The sequence below is a fragment of the Armigeres subalbatus genome, chromosome 1 (genome assembly GCF_024139115.2).
Source record: "Armigeres subalbatus isolate Guangzhou_Male chromosome 1, GZ_Asu_2, whole genome shotgun sequence".
NCBI lineage: Eukaryota > Metazoa > Arthropoda > Insecta > Diptera > Culicidae > Armigeres > Armigeres subalbatus.
Window position 1 is genome coordinate 275,146,706 of NC_085139.1, and position 23,609 is coordinate 275,170,314.

At 42.6% G+C, this 23,609-nt stretch overlaps 1 protein-coding gene across 1 annotated transcript in view; it reads right to left on the reverse strand.

Moving 5' to 3' along the window:
* Nucleotides 1-23,609, reverse strand: part of LOC134214530 (cholecystokinin receptor type A-like) — a 260,990-nt gene that overhangs the window by 52,508 nt on the left and 184,873 nt on the right. The window lies entirely within an intron of this gene.

Here is a 23,609-nt window from a genome sequence, read left to right on the forward strand (position 1 = left end):
GTGTTGGTGATTAGAAATCCGCATGATCTGAAATCTGTCCTTTTCAGGGCATTAAATTTTTCATTGGAGGAATTTGGTTTGACTGACAGTAAATTCATGAGATTGTTGCAATAAATCGGCAGCAGTAACGCAAAAATTCATAAGATTCAATCCATCATTCGACTTCTGCAGAGTAAGTGATTAAAAATCCATCGAAAGATAAAGACGCTAAAAGACTATTATTCTTCCATTTACTTCCACTATTGTTAATAGTGGAAGTAAATGGAAGAATAATAGTTTTTAACTTTGTAGCATTTCCCTAAGACGCTCTAAAATAATTAATCATAAAGACGCTATTAGTGTTTGAAATCTATCTCAATTACGCGACGGTCTCGAATTTGAAAATTTCCGTTTTACACCCTGTATCTGAGTCTTCCACTTAGACGTAGTTTACGTCAAAAATTATTTCAACTTAACCTTCCTCCCAAACATAATGGTGGTCCTGAAAAGAACCGATTAATTTCCACTTATGTGCATCATCAACAGCACGACGTTGATTGCTAGATTCAACGATGCTGTTGGGAACACGGATGAAAAAGATGTACTGCTGTTGCCACGACCGCCACCACCACCTGACGAAAAATTTCATCCGCATCATGACTCATAAATCTCAATCAACGAGCCGAGCCCTCCCGTGCGAACGAAATCGTCAGTTCTCCGTGACATGCAGAATGAAAATGATGCGCGCACGCGATACACGGGTCTTTTATACACAGGAAAACGAAGCAGTGGATCAAAAGGCCCGTACGTTACTGCAATCTGATGTCCGTGTTGGGGATTTATGAACGGGATTGAATTTTCACCCGGTTTGGAAAGAAATAACATTTTCAATAGTTTAACGTTGATAACCAATAGTATCAATAGAATTGGCGAATTGCTGGAGAGTTTCCAAATCGATTGATAAGCAAATGTCGAAAATCCATCGAAAGATAAAGACGCTATTACCGTTTGAAATCTTACATGATTTCGTGACGGTCCCCAATTTGAAAATTTTCATTTTGCACCCTGTATCTGAGGCTTCCCCTTAGACGTAGTTTACGTCAAAAGTGTGACATAGGGGGAGGGGGGGTTGAAAATGCCCAATTGTTGCGTTACGTAATTAAAGGATCTTCCCTTAAGGTGACTCGAGGAGGCACTACACACCGTGTTATTTTTCCTATCTTTTGTCTCTTTCTAACATTGTCACCTCGTAATTTTGGAGTGGTGTATTTCGGTTTTCAGTTGTTTGATGTAACTGTAAATGTATCAGCATGTAGATTGCGAGTAAGCACGCGCCGGTGATACTTTTTCAAAATCATATTTGTTGTAAGAAACAAATGTTTGCAGCTCCTCCGTTAGACGCGCGCTCGTGATTCTACATACATACAGAAAACATACGATCGTTCAACTCATCCATGAGTTTTTAGGTGCTGAAATGTCTCGCGCGCGCGGGAGAGCAGTTTTCTTATAATCAATAAAGATGGCTCATTAGTCCCGCCTCTTTGTTGTCCGGTATGGATGCAAATATTGTGTAACCGTCACACACTCACCAAAGGGGCGTGGCTACAGGTTCAACTTTATTGATTACAAGAAAGCAGCTCTTCCGCGCGCGCGAGGTATTTCGTTCGTGATATCGCGGAGAGCAGACCGTGATAACACCTTCGGCATCGGCGGAGCTCCTACCGGAAATTTTATTCCCGGCGATGGTGTGGGTCGCGCGAACGTCGTCGTCAGCATCAACAACACTGATATGGAATTTTTCTTGCGTGTTTCTCTACGATGGCGGCTATGGTGGTGTATATTTCTGTCGGTGGCGGAATCACGACCGTGCGTCAGGGACGCTACAAAAATTTATTCGCATGGATAGCATCAATACCAGTGAAATTTCCCGTCAAGATTATAATTTTAGTAGATAGACTGTTACTTGTTTCAGGTTTAATTTCCATCCATGCGAATACATTTTCGCAGCTTCTCCTTCTGACGCACGCTCTTCGTTCCCACTGATGGCGTAGGTAGCGCTCGTAACAGGATCGTCGCGACAGAGAATCCAACGATGGCAATATGTTGCAGTGTTGCGGTAAAATCATAGAGCCAGCATCTGCATTTAAGTGAAATACTCTTGTGATATTCTGACTATCGAATGGTTGCTGTTGTGTTGGTGATTAGAAATCCGCATGATCTGAAATCTGTCCTTTCAGGGCATTAAATTTTTCATTGGAGGAATTTGGTTTGATTGAGAGTAAATTCATGAGATGTTTGCGTTAAATCGGCAGCAGTTACGCAAAAATTCATTAGATTCAATCCATCATTTTACTTCTGCAGAGTTAGTGATTAAAATCCATCGAAAGATAAAGACGCTAATAGTTTGGAATCTATCCTAATTTCGTGACGATCTCGAATTTGAAAATTTCCGTTTTACACCCCGTATCTGAGTCTTGCCCTTATCATCCTCCCAAACATAATGGTGGTCCTGAAAAGAACCGATTCATTTCCACTTATGTGCCTCAACAACACGGCGTTGATTGCCAGATTCAAAGATGCTGTTGGGAACATGGAAGTAAAGATGTACTGCTGTTGCCACGACCGCCACCACCACCCAACGAAAAATTTCATCCGCATCATCACTCATAAAATTTAATCAACGAGCCCTCCCGTGCGAACGAAATCATCTGTGGAATGCATCACGCTTGAATTTGTAATGCTAAAACGCATCATTCCGCTCATTTGCCAAAACATCATTTTGGTTTAAAACGCATTCGAAATTAATTTGGGGGCAGTTTATTGCTTATACATGAAAGAGTGTCTAATATTTTATGCGAGAAACGTCAATTCACTGTTTTTAACAAAGGAGAACAAAAGAAAACATACGATGATTCAACTCATCCAGGAGTTTTAAGGTGCTGAGTTGGGTGGGTTTCAACTCACGCTTGATTAGAATCGTCCATGAGTTCTGAGTTTTTACCACCACAGACCAAACCACAGGCGTTATCGCTTGAACCGCCCTGGTCTGTTCTCCGTGACATCCAGAATGAAAATGACGCGCGCACGCGAAACACGGGGCTTTATATACACAGGGGAAACGAAGCAGTGGATCAAAAGGCCCGTACCTTACTGCAATCTGATGTCCGTGTTGGGGATTTATGAACGGAATTGAATTTTTCACCCGATTTGGAAAGAAATAACATTTTCAATAGTTTAACGTTGATAATCAATAGTATCAATAGAATTGGCAAATTGCTGGAGAGTTTCCGAATCTATTGATAAGCAAATCTCGAAAATCCATCGAAAGATAAAGACGCTATTAGCGTTTGAAATCTATCCAAATTTCGTGACGGTCTCGAATTTGGAAATTTCGGATTTACACCCTGTATCTGAGTCTTCCCCTTAGACGTAGTTTACGTCAAAAGGTTGTCGACGTAACACACGAGGCTGCAAGGATCAGGTCATCATTGATGCAGTCGTTGTTGGGCAGGCCACCCACAAGCAAAGAAACCTGAGCATGGCGTATATCGACTATAAAAAGGCATACGACTCAGTACCTCACTCGTACCTTCTTAAGGTACTGCAGTTGTATAAGATAGACGGTAACGTCATCAGGCTAATGCAGCACGCTATGGGGATGTGGAGCACATCCCTACACATTACCGACGGAGAAAAGGTGTTACGGTCCAGGACTCTCAGCATCAGGAGGGGCATATTCCAAGGCGATACCTTTAGTCCTCTATGGTTTTGCCTTGCCATGAACCCTCTTAGCAGAGCACTCAACCAACACAACTATGGCTATCATTTGAAGAGTGGGGAAAGGAGTACAAACATTACCCACACCTTCTTTATGGACGACTTGAAGCTGTTTGCGGAATCTGTGGAGAAGCTGCATCAATTTCTGCGGCTTGTAACGGTATTCAGCAACGACATCCGGATGGAGTTTGGTATCGATAAATGTCGATCCATACATCTACACCAGGGTCACCTGGTGGATGCCGACAGTTTCCGCGTCAACGAACAGGAGGAGATTCGAAACATGGTTGAAGGCGAAACGTACAAGTTCCTAGGTTTCCTGCAACTGAAAGGAATTCGCCATACGACGATCAAGAAAGAGCTGCAGGAAAAGTTCTTGCATCGTGTCAACGGTATTTTGAAGAGCCTCTTGTCGGCCGGCAACAAGGTGAAGGCGATAAACACGTTTGCTGTGCCCTTGTTGACATACAGTTTCGGGTGGTGAAGTGGACCAAGACTGACTTGGAGGCGTTAGAACGAGCAGTACGAGTGGCGTTCACTAAGCATCGCATGCGTCATCCAAAATCGTCCATTGAGAGAGTCACCCTGCCACGTACAGTAGGAGGAAGAGGCGTCACCGATATACAAACACTATGTGTTTCCCAGATCCAGCAGTTGCGAAGATACTTCGTGGAAAGCCAGAACCGCCACGAAATCTATCGCGCTGTGTGTGAAGCTGACCACGGATTCAGTGCCCTGCATCTGGCGCAGGAGGACTATCAGCTGAATTGCGACATCAAATCTGTCGACGAGATGATCGCATCGTGGAAGCAGAAGGAGTTACATGGGACGCACCCCATCAACTGGAGCTGGAATATATCGACAAAGCGGCGTCGAATACGTGGCTGGTGCGGGGTGAACTCTTCTCGGAAACAGAAGGATTCATGGTAGCCATCCAGGACCGGGTAATTGCGACGAAGAACTATCGGCACTATATATTGCACGAAAACGTGGAGGACCGCTGCAGGAAGTGCAATTCAGTAGGAGAGACGATCGAACATATCGTGTCCGGGTGTTCAGCCTTAGCTGATTCAGCCTATCTCGGTCGTCATAACGAAGTAGCCAAGATTGTGCACCAACAGCTTGCTTTAAAGCACAACTTGGTTAACCAGTTTGTCGCCTACTACAAATATGTGCCTGTCCCGGTTCTGGAAAATAGTTTCGTGAAGCTGTACTGGGATCGCGAGATCATAACGGATGTCCTCATTCGTGCCAATCGGCCCGATATTGTGGTCTACGACAAAAGGATGAAGCAGGGTAACCCTCATCGACATTGCTGTACCGCTAGACCATAATGTCCAAACAACATTCTCCAACAAGATAACGAAGTACCACGACTTGGCGGAGGAGTTGAAGCAGATGTGGCACCTGGAGGACGTGCGTATAATTCCGGTTGTTATCTCAGCTACCGGAATCGTCCCGAAATCTCTTCTGAGATCCTTAGGAGAGCTGGAACTATCTCATAACCTCCATAGCATCCAAAAGACAGTGGTTCTTGGAACTTGCAGCATCGTAAGAAGATTCCTGAACCACCATAACTAATACATCCGGTGCAAACGTTTATTATAGGATTTTAAGTCAACCGGCGAATGAGATCCACAGAGCCTAATCCCCTTTGGCATTCAGATTGCCCGGGGTAGGTGAAAATTCCCAGCACGCTTGCTGAGGAAGTGCCAAAACTCTAAAATAATAATAATAAATTCAGTTATTCAATATCAATTTACGATTACACTTATTTTTGTCGCACCCTGTACCAGGCGACACAAGTGGAACGAACAGAAACTCGACCACTGTTGTGTGGTGAGCGTAGGTATATTTTAATTGAAACGGCTATAACAGTCTAATGTGTTTCAACTTATCCGTTCCCGTTCGGGTAGGTAGGTAATCTGAACCCGTTGTTGCTGCTGCTTTTCGGCCTTCCGCTGACTGGATGAAGACCAATGATGTTTCGCTTCACAATGCACGTACAACCCTTTAGTTGACCGTGCACCTTCTTCACCAACCACGATTCGCCTACGGCAATAACAATATCCACAGTGGGATAACTAATGATATAAAAAATCATAAGGGTTGTGTACAAGACACGACCGCCCGACGTAAACTACGTAAAACAGTTTGGTGAAATGAAGAATCTAGTGCCAGTGCAAGAATACATATTTGCAGCAGCTCTCTACAATACGCGCTCGTTATTCTGCTTCTGCTTCGTTAGAAGAACCGATTTTTCCAATATCCCATATGTATTTGGAATAAAATTTGCTGAGCAACTCCACCGATGCTTAGAGATATCATAAAATCTCGATTAATCGATTAGTAAATAATCGATTACTCTCTAGTCTTGACGATTATTGAATCGATTCATCGTTGAGTAGTAATCGAATCAACATTTATCGATTATCATAACGATGAATCGATTAATCGAAGTAATCGACATCTAAAAGTTGTCGTAAAATCCCGAATTATCGATTAGTAACTAATCGATTACTCTCGATTCTTGTCGATTATTGAATCGATTAATCGTTGGGAAGTAATCGATTCAAAATTAATCGATTATCACAACAAATAATCGATTAATCGAAGTAATCGATTAATTTGCGATATCTGTTGTTGTCAGTAATCGAATCTCCGCGATATTTCAAATGAAATGCAACGCGCGCGGGGGAAGCAGTTTTCTTATAATCAATAAAGATGGCTCATTAGTCTTGCCTCTTTGTAGTAGTAGTAGTAAAATTCTTCTTTATTTAATCATTTTCTGTTCTACAATTATTATTTTTCTACATGTACAGTGCTCGGCCGGCTTGGCCTCCAACTTCAATTTTAAATTTTATGTTTACATTGTTATTTAAGTTTTAATATGATATATCATGACGGCCTTTAGGAGGCGCTGGTGTGTTTTTTTAAATTTGATAACCTAACTACTATGTACACTAATATTTACAATAAAAAATTTGATAACCTAGATTGGAACTAGCGCCCTAATTGGAGCCTGATCCGAATGCAAGCAACGGACCCTAAACTTTTCTTTACACTCACCAAAGCGTTCATGTAAGGTTTTTATTCCGGCCAGACGGTGGACCTCGGATGTTCTTGTCCTGGGAGGGGTGTTGAGGATCATCCTCAGGAATTTGTTTTGGACCCGTTGAAGTTTGAGGTGGGTTTTAGCGCAGCTCTCCCAGACCGGCATGCCATATTCGATCACAGGGAGGATGATTTGCTTGTAGACAGCAAGCTTATTTTTCAGGGACAATGACGACCGGCGGTTGATCAAAGGGTACAGTAGTTTCAACAAGACGTTACACTTTGTCACCGTTTTGTCAACCTGTTGCCTGAAAATAAGCTTGCTGTCGAGGGTTAAGCCAAGGTAGCCGGCCTCATTGGCCCATTCCACAGTCGTGCCATTGAGGATGATTTTACAGTCCCCAGGCGGAACAAGTTTAGGGGATTTGGAGTGGGGAAAATGATGATCTGGGTCTTCGCCGCGTTGATACAGATCTTCCAGCTGGTGAGGTACTCTGTCAGGGCATCCAGGCCTCGTTGGAGTTTTGCCACTAGCGCTCTGATCACTCTACCGTTGTAGACGATGGATGTGTCATCTGCGAACAGAGACAGAATGCCGCCTTCTGGAGGTTCTGGCATGTCGGAGGTGAACAGATTGAAAAGCAGGGGCCCGAGGATACTGCCCTGGGGGACGCCTGCGACGATGTTGTGCGCATTGACATTGACTCGCTCCGCTGATTGAGACCCGGAATGTCCTTGCCGACAGGTAATTGTTGATGATTTTCACCAGATAGCTGGGAAGATTGTAGCGTTGTAGTTTGTACACCAGGCCATCATGCCATACATTGTCAAATGCCTTCTCGACATCGAGTAAGGCCATGGCGGATGTTTTCGAGACAAACTTGTTCCGTCTGAGGACGTTGGTAACTCGGGTCAGTTGGTGTACAGTTGACCGACCGCGTCGGAAACCAAACTGTTCCTCGAGCAAGATGTTGAGATTTTCGGCAGACTCAAGTAACCGATGATGAATAGCTTTTTCGAATAGCTTGGATAACCCTGAGAGAAGGCTGATGGGACGATAACTTTTGGGGGAGGAAGGATCCTTCCCAGGCTTCCGGATGGGGATGACTTTCGCTGACTTCCAGGACGATGGGAAGTAGCTAAGCCGGAGACACTGATTAAAGATCAGCGATAGGTGCTCAAAGAACGGAGCACTCATGTGTTTGAGCTCGAGATTCAGGATGCTGTCGAAGCCTGGGGCCTTCATGTTCTTCGACGATTTGATATAGGCCGTCAATTCGTCAGCTGAGATCTCCAACTCCTCCGAGAAGTCGTTGGGAATCAAATGGATGTTGTTAGCATGCTCGTTGACGGCTGCTTCGTGTGGACTGACGATGTTCTGCCCAAGATTGTGTGAGCTGACGAAGTGACGACCTATTTCAGCGATTTTCTCTGCAGGAGTTATCAAGCGATCCTTAGAGCCATTATTGTCTAGTGGGATCAAAGGTGGAATGGGCCGAGGCTTGGATTTTAGAATTTTGGTCATTTTCCAGAACGGCTTAGCATAATCTGGGAGAGTGCGGATCTTATTCGAGAAGTCGTTATTTTGAGGTCCACCATTCTGGCCTTGATAATTTTTGTGATTCGATTGCAGCGTGTTTTAAGCTCAGGCAGTCCAGTACGCTGAAACTGCCTGCGAGTGACATTCCGCCTTGCCTCTTTGTTGTCCGGTATGACTGCAAATATTGTGTACCCGTCACACACTCACTAAAGGGGCGTGGCTACAGGTTCAACTTTATTGATTACAAGAAAGCAGCTCTTCCGCGCGCGAGCCATTTCGTTCGAGATGTCGCGAAAAGCAGATCGTAGTCCCACCATCGGCATCGGCGGAGCTCCTACCGGAAATCTTATTCTCACTGATGGTGTGGGTCGTGCGGTCGTCATCATCAACATCAGCAGCGCTCATATTAAAATTTTCTGAAGTACTAACGATTGGCTACCAAAGTAAAACTTAATTGCTTGGTGATGGCAGATTGTTTTCATCGGTAGCATGATCACGAGCTCGCGTCAGAGAAAGACGCTGCCGAAAATTATTCGCGTGGATAGTAGTGGCAGTCAAGTGAAATTTCCCCTCAAGATTATAATTTTAGTAGATAGTCTGCTACTTGCTTCAGGTTTTATTTTCATCCATGCGAATACATATTTGCAGCTTTTCCTTCTGACACGCGCTCGTGATTCTACTACCGACGGCAACATTCTGCTGTCGCCAAGCGATTATAATTTGCACTTTAGGAAAAAATCGTCTAGGTTTAACCTTCGCTTCCACAAAATTGTGATCTATCGATCGATTGTTAATAATCTGCCTTCCCAATCACAAACTGCAACAAAACCAATTAAGAAGCTTGATAAAATTTCACTTGGCTGCCACTGATCCATACATTATGGCGTCGCCAAACGGTTAATTTGCCCTTTGAATAATATTCGTCTCGCCTCAATCTTCCTTTGTATAAAATGGTGGCCCTGAGAAGAACCGATTTATTCCAAATAATGCATATTTTGAATCACTAACAGCTGTTGACTACGACCACAAGATCCACTCCACAAAAACATAAATTGCTTAGTAACTCCGCCGATGCTAAGACCGCTCTCCGCGACATTTCAAATGAAATGGCTCGCGCGCGGGGAAAGCAGTTTTCTTATAATCAATAAAGATGGATCATTGGTCCCGCCTCTTTGTTGATCGGTATGAGTGCAAATATTGTGTAACCGTAACACTCACCAAAGGGGCGTGGTTACAGGTTTAACTTTATTGATTACAAGAAAGCAGCTCTTCAGCGCGCGCGAGCCATTTCGTTCGAGATGTCACGAAAAGCAGATCGTAGTCCCACCATCGGCTTCGGCGGAGCTGCTACCGGAAGTCATCCGATGATTCGGCTCTACGCACGCCGTTAATTGCCAGATCCAAAAATGCTGCTTGTAACACGGATTTAAAGATGTACTGCTGTTGCCACGACCGCCACCACCATCGAACGAAAATTTTCATCCGCACCACCACAGCCGGACCGCTTCTGGACGCCTTGGTCCGCTTTCCATGTAATCCAGGATGAAAATGACGCGCGCACGCGAAACACGGGGCTTTTTATACACAGCGAAAACCAAGCAGTGGATCAAAAGGCCCGTACCTTACTGCAATCTGATGTCCGTGTTGAGGATTTATGAACGGGACTGATTATTTCTGAATTTTTCATCCGGTTTGGAAAGACATAACATTTTCAATAGTTTGCCGTTGATAATGAATAGTTTTAATACAATTAGCAAATTGGTGGAAAGTTTCCGAATCTATTAATAAGAAAATCTCTAAAATCCGTCGAAAGATAAAGTCGCTATTACCGTTTGAAATCTTACATGATTTCGTGACGGTCCCCAATTTGGAAATTTTCATTTTGCACCCTGTATCCGAGGCTTCCCCTTAGACGTAGTTTACGTCAAAAAAATTAAGCATTAATGATAATCAATAGTATCAATAGAATTGGCAAATTGCTGGAGAGTTTCTGAATCGATTGATAAGCAAATGTCGAAAATCCATCGAAAGATAAAGACGCTATTAGCGTTTGAAATCTATCCTAATTTTTGTGACAGTCTCGAATTTGGAAATTTCCGTTTTAAACCCTGTATCTGAGTCTTCCCCTTAGACGAAGTTTACGTCAAAAAATCTGTAGCAAACATCAATACTGACGCGTTACAATTTTTTTCAGTCATAATGCGAATCAATTGTTTGCATGGTCTCCTTCCGATACTTGCTTGGGATTCAACTACCGACGTTAACGTTGCGCTTTGAATAAAGTTCATCTCGGAACCGATTTCTTTTTCAATCAACAGGAAAAATACAAAATTAGTCTCGCGGGAAAATTTCATGTTGTGCCGACAACATCCAAATCGTTGCAAACGCCACATTAATGAATAATTTGCTGTAGCAATCTTCCGATGACAGCCTATGCTCGGACCGGCACTAATGCTATGATTCCGCTACCGATGCCAAACAATTATGCTTTGTTCTATGAAGAAAGTTCGCCTAATATCAACATTCTCAATCACTAAAATCATACAACTCCGAATTACGCTAGAAAATTTCACCGAAGAATTTTCCAGTTCCTAACGGTTGCACTTTAGGAAAATTATTTCAACTTAACCTTCCTCCCAAATATAATGATGGTCCTGAAAAGAACCGATTAATTGCCACTTATGTACCTTATCAGCAGCCACTGGGCTGCGCGACCGCCATACGATGATTCGGCTCAACGAACGCCGTCGATTGCCAAATCCGCCGAAGATGGGACACGGATGACAATGATGTGCTGCTGCTTCCACGACCGCCACCACCACCGACCGAAAAAATTTCATCCGCACCACCACACCGCTGAGACAGCCGTTGTCACTGGGACCGCTTGTGGACGCCCTGGTCCGCTCGCTGCCGTGACATCCAGAATGAAAATGACGCGCGCACGCGAAACACGGGGCTTTTATACACAGGAAAACGAAGCTGTGGATCAAAAAAGACCCGTACCTTACTGCAATCTGATGTCCGTGTTGGGGATTTATGAACGGAATTGAATTTTTCACCCGGTTTGGAAAGAAACAACATTTTCAATAGTTTAACGTTGATAATCAATAGTATCAATAGAATTGGCAAATTGCTGGAGAGTTTCTGAATCGATTGATAAGCAAATGTCGAAAATCCATCGAAAGATAAAGACGCTATTAGCGTTTGAAATCTATCCTAATTTCGTGACGGTCTCGAATTTGGAAATTTCGGATTTACACCCTGTATCTGAGTCTTCCCTTAGACGTAGTTTACGTCAAAACTCAGTAATAAACTGAGAAAAACTCCACTATGTAGCGATAAAGAAACTGCCTGCGATAGAGACACGGTCCTTCACAACCGGCTACTTCAAGCGATCGGCAAAAGAATGGACACGTGCCGTTTCTGATGCGTGATTCCGCCAAACCCCACCAATATTGTCAAATGTCCACTTTTCACCCCCAGTACGGTTTACTATCTCCGAGAATGCGAATAAAAGGCGCGAGGTCAAGGGTGCAATAGCGGCAATCGATGCCTACCAGCCATCATTAAATGCCGAAATAATTTACTGCTTAGGGGTCGTACACTGATTACGTAAGCACTTATTGGGGGAGAGGGGTCTGCAGTTTTCTAACGTTCCATATAAATAAAAAATGATTTGTATGGGAAAATCTTACATGGGGTGAGGGGGGTTGTAGACCCAGAAAAAATGCTTACGTTATCAGTGTACGGCCCCTTGGCATTTATTCCACCGTACCGAATTCGCAAATTAATTCGTCGCCTTGTTACTATGGCGAGTAAAAGACTTGTGCGGAAGTGAAGTGAGATTGTTTTTTTTTTCTCGTAATCACCCACTAAATTCGTGGAAAAGTCTTGTGCGGTAGTAAGGCGATGAACGTTTTTAGGTTACCATCCTCTGCGGTAAGGTGGTTGTGTGCGGTAGTTTCCGCGAGTAAATAGGGTAAATGATGTAGGAGTTTCGTTAGAAAATACATCGAGACTGAAGAAAATAAGACAATTTGAAAACACAAAGTACATTCTAAGATATAACCCCAAGCAACACCACTTATTTTTCAGTGAGTAACATCAACTATGATGTGACTTACTAAAGGTCAAAGTAGAAGTCTAAATCAAGCACAACGCAACGTATGTAGAACTCCTTTGTAACACAAAAAGCGCAGCAGGTGGAGCATATTTGCAACAAATTGCGGCTACAATGAAAATAAAACGCGAATACCAACTGGAAACCGCACCATGGACATTGAGATTTGCAACCTACTACTATAACCATCAAAGCACCATTTATATTTTGAGGTTCTGCCTACAAGTGCACTACCAGAGTTTGAATCCCAAGGAGAATGAAAAATCATAAGGGTTGTGTACAAGACACGACCGCCCGACGTAAACTACGTAAAACAGTTTGGTGAAATGAAGAATCTAGTGCCAGTGCAAGAATACATATTTGCAGCAGCTCTCTACAATACGCGCTCGTTATTCTGCTTCTGCTTCGTTAGAAGAACCGATTTTTCCAATATCCCATATGTATTTGGAATAAAATTTGCTGAGCAACTCCACCGATGCTTAGAGATATCATAAAATCTCGATTAATCGATTAGTAAATAATCGATTACTCTCTAGTCTTGACGATTATTGAATCGATTCATCGTTGAGTAGTAATCGAATCAACATTTATCGATTATCATAACGATGAATCGATTAATCGAAGTAATCGACATCTAAAAGTTGTCGTAAAATCCCGAATTATCGATTAGTAACTAATCGATTACTCTCGATTCTTGTCGATTATTGAATCGATTAATCGTTGGGAAGTAATCGATTCAAAATTAATCGATTATCACAACAAATAATCGATTAATCGAAGTAATCGATTAATTTGCGATATCTGTTGTTGTCAGTAATCGAATCTCCGCGATATTTCAAATGAAATGCCACGCGCGGGGAAAGCAGTTTTCTTATAATCAATAAAGATGGCTCATTAGTCTTGCCTCTTTGTAGTAGTAGTAGTAAAATTCTTCTTTATTTAATCATTTTCTGTTCTACAATTATTATTTTTCTACATGTACAGTGCTCGGCCGGCTTGGCCCTCCAACTTCAATTTTAAATTCTATGTTTACATTGTTATTTAAGTGTTAATATGATATATAATGACGGCCTTTAGGAGGCGCTGGTGTGTTTTTAAATTTGATAACCTAACTACTATGTACACTAATATTTACAATAAAAATTTGATAACCTAGATTGGAACTAGCGCCCTAATTGGAGCCTGATCCGAATGCAAGCAACGGACCCTAAACTTTTCTTTACACTCACCAAAGCGTTCATGTAAGGTTTTTATTCCGGCCAGACGGTGGACCTCGGATGTTCTTGTCCTGGGAGGGGTGTTGAGGATCATCCTCAGGAATTTGTTTTGGACCCGTTGAAGTTTGAGGTGGGTTTTAGCGCAGCTCTCCCAGACCGGCATGCCATATTCGATCACAGGGAGGATGATTTGCTTGTAGACAGCAAGCTTATTTTTCAGGGACAATGACGACCGGCGGTTGATCAAAGGGTACAGTAGTTTCAACAAGACGTTACACTTTGTCACCGTTTTGTCAACCTGTTGCCTGAAAATAAGCTTGCTGTCGAGGGTTAAGCCAAGGTAGCCGGCCTCATTGGCCCATTCCACAGTCGTGCCATTGAGGATGATTTTACAGTCCCCAGGCGGAACAAGTTTAGGGGATTTGGAGTGGGGGAAAATGATGATCTGGGTCTTCGCCGCGTTGATACAGATCTTCCAGCTGGTGAGGTACTCTGTCAGGGCATCCAGGCCTCGTTGGAGTTTTGCCACTAGCGCTCTGATCACTCTACCGTTGTAGACGATGGATGTGTCATCTGCGAACAGAGACAGAATGCCGCCTTCTGGAGGTTCTGGCATGTCGGAGGTGAACAGATACTGCCCTGGGGAACGCCTGCGACGATGTTGTGCGCATTGGAACTCGCTCCGCTGATTGAGACCCGGAATGTCCTTGCCGACAGGTAATTGTTGATGATTTTCACCAGATAGCTGGGAAGATTGTAGCGTTGTAGTTTGTACACCAGGCCATCATGCCATACATTGTCAAATGCCTTCTCGACATCGAGTAAGGCCATGGCGGATGTTTTCGAGACAAACTTGTTCCGTCTGAGGACGTTGGTAACTCGGGTCAGTTGGTGTACAGTTGACCGACCGCGTCGGAAACCAAACTGTTCCTCGAGCAAGATGTTGAGATTTTCGGCAGACTCAAGTAACCGATGATGAATAGCTTTTTCGAATAGCTTGGATAACCCTGAGAGAAGGCTTAAGGGGCGATAACTTTTGGGGGAGGAAGGATCCTTCCCAGGCTTCCGGATGGGGATGACTTTCGCTGACTTCCAGGACGATGGGAAGTAGCTAAGCCGGAGACACTGATTAAAGATCAGCGATAGGTGCTCAAAGAACGGAGCACTCATGTGTTTGAGCTCGAGATTCAGGATGCTGTCGAAGCCTGGGGCCTTCATGTTCTTCGACGATTTGATATAGGCCGTCAATTCGTCAGCTGAGATCTCCAACTCCTCCGAGAAGTCGTTGGGAATCAAATGGATGTTGTTAGCATGCTCGTTGACGGCTGCTTCGTGTGGACTGACGATGTTCTGCCCAAGATTGTGTGAGCTGACGAAGTGACGACCTATTTCAGCGATTTTCTCTGCAGGAGTTATCAAGCGATCCTTAGAGCCATTATTGTCTAGTGGGATCAAAGGTGGAATGGGCCGAGGCTTGGATTTTAGAATTTTGGTCATTTTCCAGAACGGCTTAGCATAATCTGGGAGAGTGCGGATCTTATTCGAGAAGTCGTTATTTTGAGGTCCACCATTCTGGCCTTGATAATTTTTGTGATTCGATTGCAGCGTGCCTTAAGCTCAGGCAGTCCAGTACGCTGAAACTGCCTGCGAGTGACATTCCGCCTTGCCTCTTTGTTGTCCGGTATGACTGCAAATATTGTGTACCCGTCACATACTCACTAAAGGGGCGTGGCTACAGGTTCAACTTTATTGATTACAAGAAAGCAGCTCTTCCGCGCGCGCGAGCCATTTCGTTCGAGATGTCGCGAAAAAGCAGATCGTAGTCCCACCATCGGCATCGGCGGAGCTCCTACCGGAAATCTTATTCTCACTGATGGTGTGGGTCGTGCGGTCGTCATCATCAACATCAGCAGCGCTCATATTAAAATTTTCTGAAGTACTAACGATTGGCTACCAAAGTAAAACTTAATTGCTTGGTGATGGCAGATTGTTTTTCATCGGTAGCATGATCACGAGCTCGCGTCAGAGAAAGACGCTGCCGAAAATTATTCGCGTGGATAGTAGTGGCAGTCAAGTGAAATTTCCCTCAAGATTATAATTTTAGTAGATAGTCTGCTACTTGCTTCAGGTTTTATTTTCATCCATGCGAATACATATTTGCAGCTTTTCCTTCTGACACGCGCTCGTGATTCTACTACCGACGGCAACATTCTGCTGTCACCAAGCGATTATAATTTGCACTTTAGGAAAAAATCGTCTAGGTTTAACCTTCGCTTCCACAAAAATTGTGATCTATCGATCGATTGTTAATAATCTGCCTTCCCAATCACAAACTGCAACAAAACCAATTAAGAAGCTTGAGAAAATTTCACCAGGCTGCCACAGAGCCACACATTATGGCGTCGCCAAACGGTTAATTGCCCTTTGAATAATATTCGTCTCGCCTCAATCTTCCTTTGTATAAAATGGTGGCCCTGAGAAGAACCGATTTATTCCAAATAATGCATATTTTGAATCACTAACAGCTGTTGACTACGACCACAAGATCCACTCCACAAAAAACATAAATTGCTTAGTAACTCCGCCGATGCTAAGACCGCTCTCCGCGACATTTCAAATGAAATGGCTCGCGCGCGGGGAAAGCAGTTTTCTTATAATCAATAAAGATGGATCATTGGCCCCGCCTCTTTGTTGATCGGTATGAGTGCAAATATTGTGTAACCGTAACACTCACCAAAGGGGCGTGGTTACAGGTTTAACTTTATTGATTACAAGAAAGCAGCTCTTCAGCGCGCGCGAGCCATTTCGTTCGAGATGTCACGAAAAGCAGATCGTAGTCCCACCATCGGCTTCGGCGGAGCTGCTACCGGAAGTCATCCGATGATTCGGCTCTACGCACGCCGTTAATTGCCAGATCCAAAAATGCTGCTTGTAACACGGATTTAAAGATGTACTGCTGTTGCCACGACCGCCACCACCATCGAACGAAAAATTTTCATCCGCACCACCACAGCCGGACCGCTTCTGGACGCCTTGGTCCGCTTTCCATGTAATCCAGGATGAAAATGACGCGCGCACGCGAAACACGGGGCTTTATACACAGCGAAAACCAAGCAGTGGATCAAAAGGCCCGTACCTTACTGCAATCTGATGTCCGTGTTGAGGATTTATGAACGGGACTGATTATTTCTGAATTTTTCATCCGGTTTGGAAAGACATAACATTTTCAATAGTTTGCCGTTGATAATGAATAGTTTTAATACAATTAGCAAATTGGTGGAAAGTTTCCGAATCTATTAATAAGAAAATCTCTAAAATCCGTCGAAAGATAAAGTCGCTATTACCGTTTGAAATCTTACATGATTCCGTGACGGTCCCCAATTTGGAAATTTTCATTTTGCACCCTGTATCCGAGGCTTCCCTTAGACGTAGTTTACGTCAAAAAATTAAGCATTAATGATAATCAATAGTATCAATAGAATTGGCAAATTGCTGGAGAGTTTCTGAATCGATTGATAAGCAAATGTCGAAAATCCATCGAAAGATAAAGACGCTATTAGCGTTTGAAATCTATCCTAATTTTTGTGACAGTCTCGAATTTGGAAATTTCCGTTTTAAACCCTGTATCTGAGTCTTCCCCTTAGACGAAGTTTACGTCAAAAAAATCTGTAGCAAATATCAATACTGACGCCATACAATTTTTTTCAGTCATAATGCGAATCAATTGTTTGCATGGTCTCCTTCCGATACTTGCTTGGGATTCAACTACCGACGTTAGCGTTGCGCTTTGAATAAAGTTCATCTCGGAACCGATTTCTTTTTCAATCAACAGGAAAAATACAAAATTAGTCTCGCGGGAAAATTTCATGTTGTGCCGACAACATCCAAATCGTTGCAAACGCCACATTAATGAATAATTTGCTGTAGCAATCTTCCGATGACAGCCTATGCTCGGACCGGCACTAATGCTATGATTCCGCTACCGATGCCAAACAATTATGCTTTGTTCTATGAAGAAAGTTCGCCTAATATCAACATTCTCAATCACTAAAATCATACAACTCCGAATTACGCTAGAAAATTTCACCGAAGAATTTTCCAGTTCTAACGGTTGCACTTTAGGAAAATTATTTCAACTTAACCTTCCTCCCAAATATAATGATGGTCCTGAAAAGAACCGATTAATTGCCACTTATGTACCTTATCAGCAGCCACTGGGCTGCGCGACCGCCATACGATGATTCGGCTCAACGAACGCCGTCGATTGCCAAATCCGCCGAAGATGGGACACGGATGACAATGATGTGCTGCTGCTTCCACGACCGCCACCACCACCGACCGAAAAAATTTCATCCGCACCACCACACCGCTGAGACAGCCGTTGTCACTGGGACCGCTTGTGGACGCCCTGGTCCGCTCGCCGTGACATCCAGAATGAAAATGACGCGCGCACGCGAAACACGGGGCTTTTTATACACAGGGAAAACGAAGCTGTGGATCAAAAGGCCCGTACCTTACTGCAATCTGATGTCCGTGTTGGGGATTTATGAACGGAATTGAATTTTCACCCGGTTTGGAAAGAAACAACATTTTCAATAGTTTAACGTTGATAATCAATAGTATCAATAGAATTGGCAAATTGCTGGAGAGTTTCTGAATCGATTGATAAGCAAATGTCGAAAATCCATCGAAAGATAAAGACGCTATTAGCGTTTGAAATCTATCCTAATTTCGTGACGGTCTCGAATTTGGAAATTTCGGATTTACACCCTGTATCTGAGTCTTCCCCTTAGACGTAGTTTACGTCAAAAACTCAGTAATAAACTGAGAAAAAACTCCACTATGTAGCGATAAAGAAACTGCCTGCGATAGAGACACGGTCCTTCACAACCGGCTACTTCAAGCGATCGGCAAAGAATGAACACGTGCCGTTTCTGATGCATGATTCCGCCAAACCCCACCAATTTTGACAAATGTCCACTCTTTTCACCCCCCAGTATGGTTTACTATCGCGAGAATGCGAATAAAAGGCCCGAGGGTGCAATAGCGGCAATCGATGCCTACCAGCCATCATTGGGTAAATGTCGAAATAATTTACTGCTTAGGGGTCGTACACTAATTACGTAAGCACTTATTGGGGGAGAGGGGTCTGCAGTTTTCTAACGTTCCATATAAATAAAAAATGATTTGTATGGGAAAATCTTACATGGGGTGAGGGGGGTTGTAGACCCAGAAAAAATGCTTACGTTATCAGTGTACGGCCCCTTGGCATTTATTCCACCGTACCGAATTCGCAAATTAATTCGTCGCCTTGTTACTATGGCGAGTAAAAGACTTGTGCGGAAGTGAAGTGAGATTGTTTTTTGACGTAAACTACGTCTAAGGGGAAGACTCAGATACAGGGTGTAAATCCGAAATTTCCAAATTCGAGACCGTCACGAAATTAGGATAGATTTCAAACGCTAATAGCGTCTTTATCTTTCGATGGATTTTCGACATTTGCTTATCAATCGATTCAGAAACTCTCCAGCAATTTGCCAATTCTATTGATACTATTGATTATCAACGTTAAACTATTGAAAATGTTGTTTCTTTGCAAACCGGGTGAAAAATTCAATTCCGTTTATAAATCCCCAACACGGACATCAGATTGCAGTAAGGTACGGGCCTTTTGATCCACTGCTTCGTTTTCCCTGTGTATAAAAAGCCCCGTGTTTCGCGTGCGCGCGTCATTTTCATTCTGGATGTCACGGCGAGCGGACCAGGGCGTCCAGGAGCGGTCCCAGTGACAACGGCTGTCTCAGCGGTGTGGTGGTGCGGATGAATTTTTTTCGGTCGGTGGTGGTGGCGGTCGTGGCAGCAGCAGCACATCATTTTCATCCGTGTCCCATCTTCGGCGGATCTGGCAATCGACGGCGTCCGTTGAGCCGAATCATCGGATGGCGGTCGCGCAGCCCAGTGGCTGCTGATAAGGCACATAAGTGGCAATTAATCGGTTCTTTTCAGGGCCATCATTATATTTGGGAGGAAGGTTAAGTTGAAATAATTTTCCTAAAGTGCAACCGTTAGGAACTGGAAAATTCTTCGTTGAAATTTTCTAGCGTAATTCGGAGTTGTATGATTTTAGTGATTGAGAATGTTAATATTAGATGAACTTTCTTCTTAGAACAAAGCATAATTGTTTGGCATCGGTAGCGGAATCATAGCATTAGTGCCGGTCCGAGCATAGGCTGTCATCGGAAGATTGCTACAGCAATTTATTCACTAATGTGGCGTTTGGATGTTGTCGACAACATGAAATTTTCCCGCGAGACTAATTTTGTATTTTTCCTGTTGATTGAAAAAGAAATCGGTTCCGAGATGAACTTTATTCAAAGCGCAACGCTAACGTCGGTAGTTGAATCCCAAGCAAGTATCGGAAGGAGACCATGCAAACAATTGATTCGCATTATGACTGAAAAAAATTGTATGGCGTCAGTATTGATATTTGCTACAGATTTTTTGACGTAAACTTCGTCTAAGGGGAAGACTCAGATACAGGGTTTAAAACGGAAATTTCCAAATTCGAGACTGTCACAAAAATTAGGATAGATTTCGAACGCTAGTAGCGTCTTTATCTTTCGATGGATTTTCGACATTTGCTTATCAATCGATTCGGAAACCCTTCAGCAATTTGCCAATTCTATTGATACTATTGATTATCATTGAATGCTTAACTTTTTTTACAACAAATATGATTTTGAAAAAGTATCACCAGCGCGTGCTTACTCGCAATCTACATGCTGATACATTTACAGTTACATCAAACAACTGAAAACCGAAATACGCCACTCCAAATTACGAGGTGACAATGTTAGAAAGAGACAAAAGTTAGGAAAAATAACACGGTGTGTAGTGCCTCCCCGAGTCACCTTAAGGGAAGATCCTTTAATTACGTAACGTAAAAATTGGGCATTTTTAACCCCCCCTCCCCCCTATGTCACACTTTTGGTATGAAGCATCTAAAAATTATGTATGGGTCGTCACACTTCGCCCAACCAAGCCTCCCCCCCCCTCCCTCTAAGCGTTACGTAATTTGTGGACGCTCCCAAGACGTTGGTACTGTTAGTAGTACGTTAGTACTTCATATCAAATATCATATCATATCATAGCATATCAAAGAATATTGTGGCCAAATTTCATAAAATAAAGTCACGCCCCTTTAGTAAGTGTGTGACGGGTACACAATATTTGCAGTCATACCGGACAACAAAGAGGCGGGACTAATGATCCATCTTTATTGATTATAAGAAAACTGCTTTCCCCCGCGCGCGTGGCATTTCATTTGAAATATCGCGGATAGCGGTCCCAGCATCGGTAGAGATGTCGCAAATTAATCGATTACTTCGATTAATTGATTATTTGTTGTGATAATCGATTAATTTTTAAATCGATTACTTCCCAACGATTAATCGATTCAATAATCGACAAGAATCGAGAGTAATCGATTAGTTACTAATCGATTAATCGAGATTTTATGACATCGCAAATTTTATTCCAAATACATATGGGATATTGGAAAAAATCGGTTCTTCTCAGGGCCTCCATTCTATACAAAGGAAGATTAAGGCGAGACGAATTTTGACGTAGGACTTACGTCTCTCTTTACTATACCGGGTGTCATTTCAAAATTTCTAAATCGGCCGCGTTACGCTGTGTTGAAAGATTTCAAACGTTAATAGCTTTTACCCTAGTGAACAGATTTCTGCAGTTAACCCCTCAATCGACAGCTTTCAAGTATGCCTTTCATATTAATGCTTGATAATATCCGAAAACTTGTTTCAATAGACCTAAAACTGTTTTCAAAGCAAAGCATTGAATTCACGAAAACCTATAAATATGGGTACCGCATCATTCTTGCATCATTCCATTACCACGTTCTGATTGGTGCAGACGTCGACGAATGAGCTCACGCTAGGTCTGCTAAGAAGGCATAAAATAGCGCAGCGCGAATTTTTTCTCTCAATCTGACCGAAACAGGCAAAGCAATAACAGCATCGCATCGTCGAAATTTTTGAACGGTTGCATCATCGTCTCAGCCACGCATTCGCAAACCTAAAGCCTTTTTAAGAGCAAGGCAGAATCGCCAGCATTCTCAGGTCAGCATCATCGGCATTTTCAGCCCGGCATTGTCGAGAAGCCAACAGTAAGCGCGGCACGGCGGTGTGTGACGATAGAGTGTCGACGACAACACTACTGATCAAGTTTTCTCGGCCGATGGCAGCAGCGGTTAAGCGTTTGATATTCCTGCAGACATCGATTCATAATGTTTTAAACAATCATAAACTCCCAGTTGAACCGCTCAAGAGGAAATTTACATCTAACATTGTGAATGGATCTTTTCAGAACCACTAATATACTTACTAAAGAGTTTTTCGCAATAGAATCATTTTGAAAATGTAGTACAATCAACTAATTAGAGAGCGTTTGCGTGACAATTTTATTAATTCGCGTTCATGGCGATGAATTGTTACAAAATTCTGTCTTCCTCGCTCACGACAAAAGAAAATGCGTTTCTTATTCTAAGATCTCAACGAAATTTTTTGAAATTTCTCCATTAGAATTTCAAAAATTGTCACTGTTTTGAGTCTAAATGTTTCAATTTAAAATTTGATTAAGTTGTTAATGTTGTTGAATTTTGTGTAACTTTCAAACGTTGTTATAGAGCTTTTGAATATTCTTGGTTAACGTGATTTTGTGTTTCAGCAAATATACTCTATTACCACTCTAGCTAATTTGAAGAGTTAACGCAGTAGCGTCGCGATATCACAAAAGACCAGCAATGTAGTGAAGGGACATTGCGAGGGGTGCTTAAACGTATAATTCAATGTGCAGCATAACATGTCGAAATAATGTGCTAGAAATCATCACATGATCCCATTTTGGAATCTTAGTTTAAAAATGAAATGAAATGTTGAAAAATGTAATTAAAATTTTCAAAAATTGTAAAATAAGTGTAATATTTGCAATTATCGAACCCCTGGCAATCATTTTTAGGCGTTAGTCATCTTTGGTAACCCAAGATGGTGTGAATGTGCTGTCTGTTGCCCAATATATGGGGATTCTCGAAGTGGACCATGTTGTTAATATACTATACTGTATACTATATATGTGACAAATCATTTTTGCTTGGTTGGTCAACGTAAAGGTAGAACCAACAAATGTTTTGCGATCTATTCATCAAAGAGGTGGAACATCGGCTTAAGTTGCAATGCTATAATGAAGATTCATTTATTCATTCATTTATTGATCAATGTAAAGGTGTAGCCATCAGCTGATTTACAATGGTATTATTCATCGAAAAGGCGGAGCTTCGGCGGATTTCCTATGCTATAGTTCATCTTTTTTTGGCAATTATGGCATTGAAAATACTTCGAATGTCCCATATATAATTATTTTGATAGTGAACTCTTTTATTCATTAGTTATTATTTAGAAAATAATAATTTTGAAATGTTTTGTCACTTTAATTACCCACGACTAGCAGTGAGCAAACGATGTTCAATGGTCTTATTCATCAAAGGGGCGGAGCTTCGGCTAGAGTTCTGATATAATGATAAAATCATGGCTCACGCGAGTTTAGTTCCTGCTCAAATTTTATCTTGAGCGGTCGGTAGAGAACCAACATCCAGCGACAGGGACAGGCCTGACAATAGTCATCGTCGCAGCAAGAAAAACCGCAGTAGCGACGAGATTTATTGTCTTCATTGCTACACAACGCATCGTCAATGACGCGCACAACGTTAGCTTTCGTCGTGTAACCAAATCGTCATGACGACAGCGATGAACGAAGACTTCATACCATTATTCTTCAAGCGGCAGCTGCCCTGCGAAGATTTTTATTATTTCTTTGTGAAAATGAATTTGAAGTAACGTATGAAGAT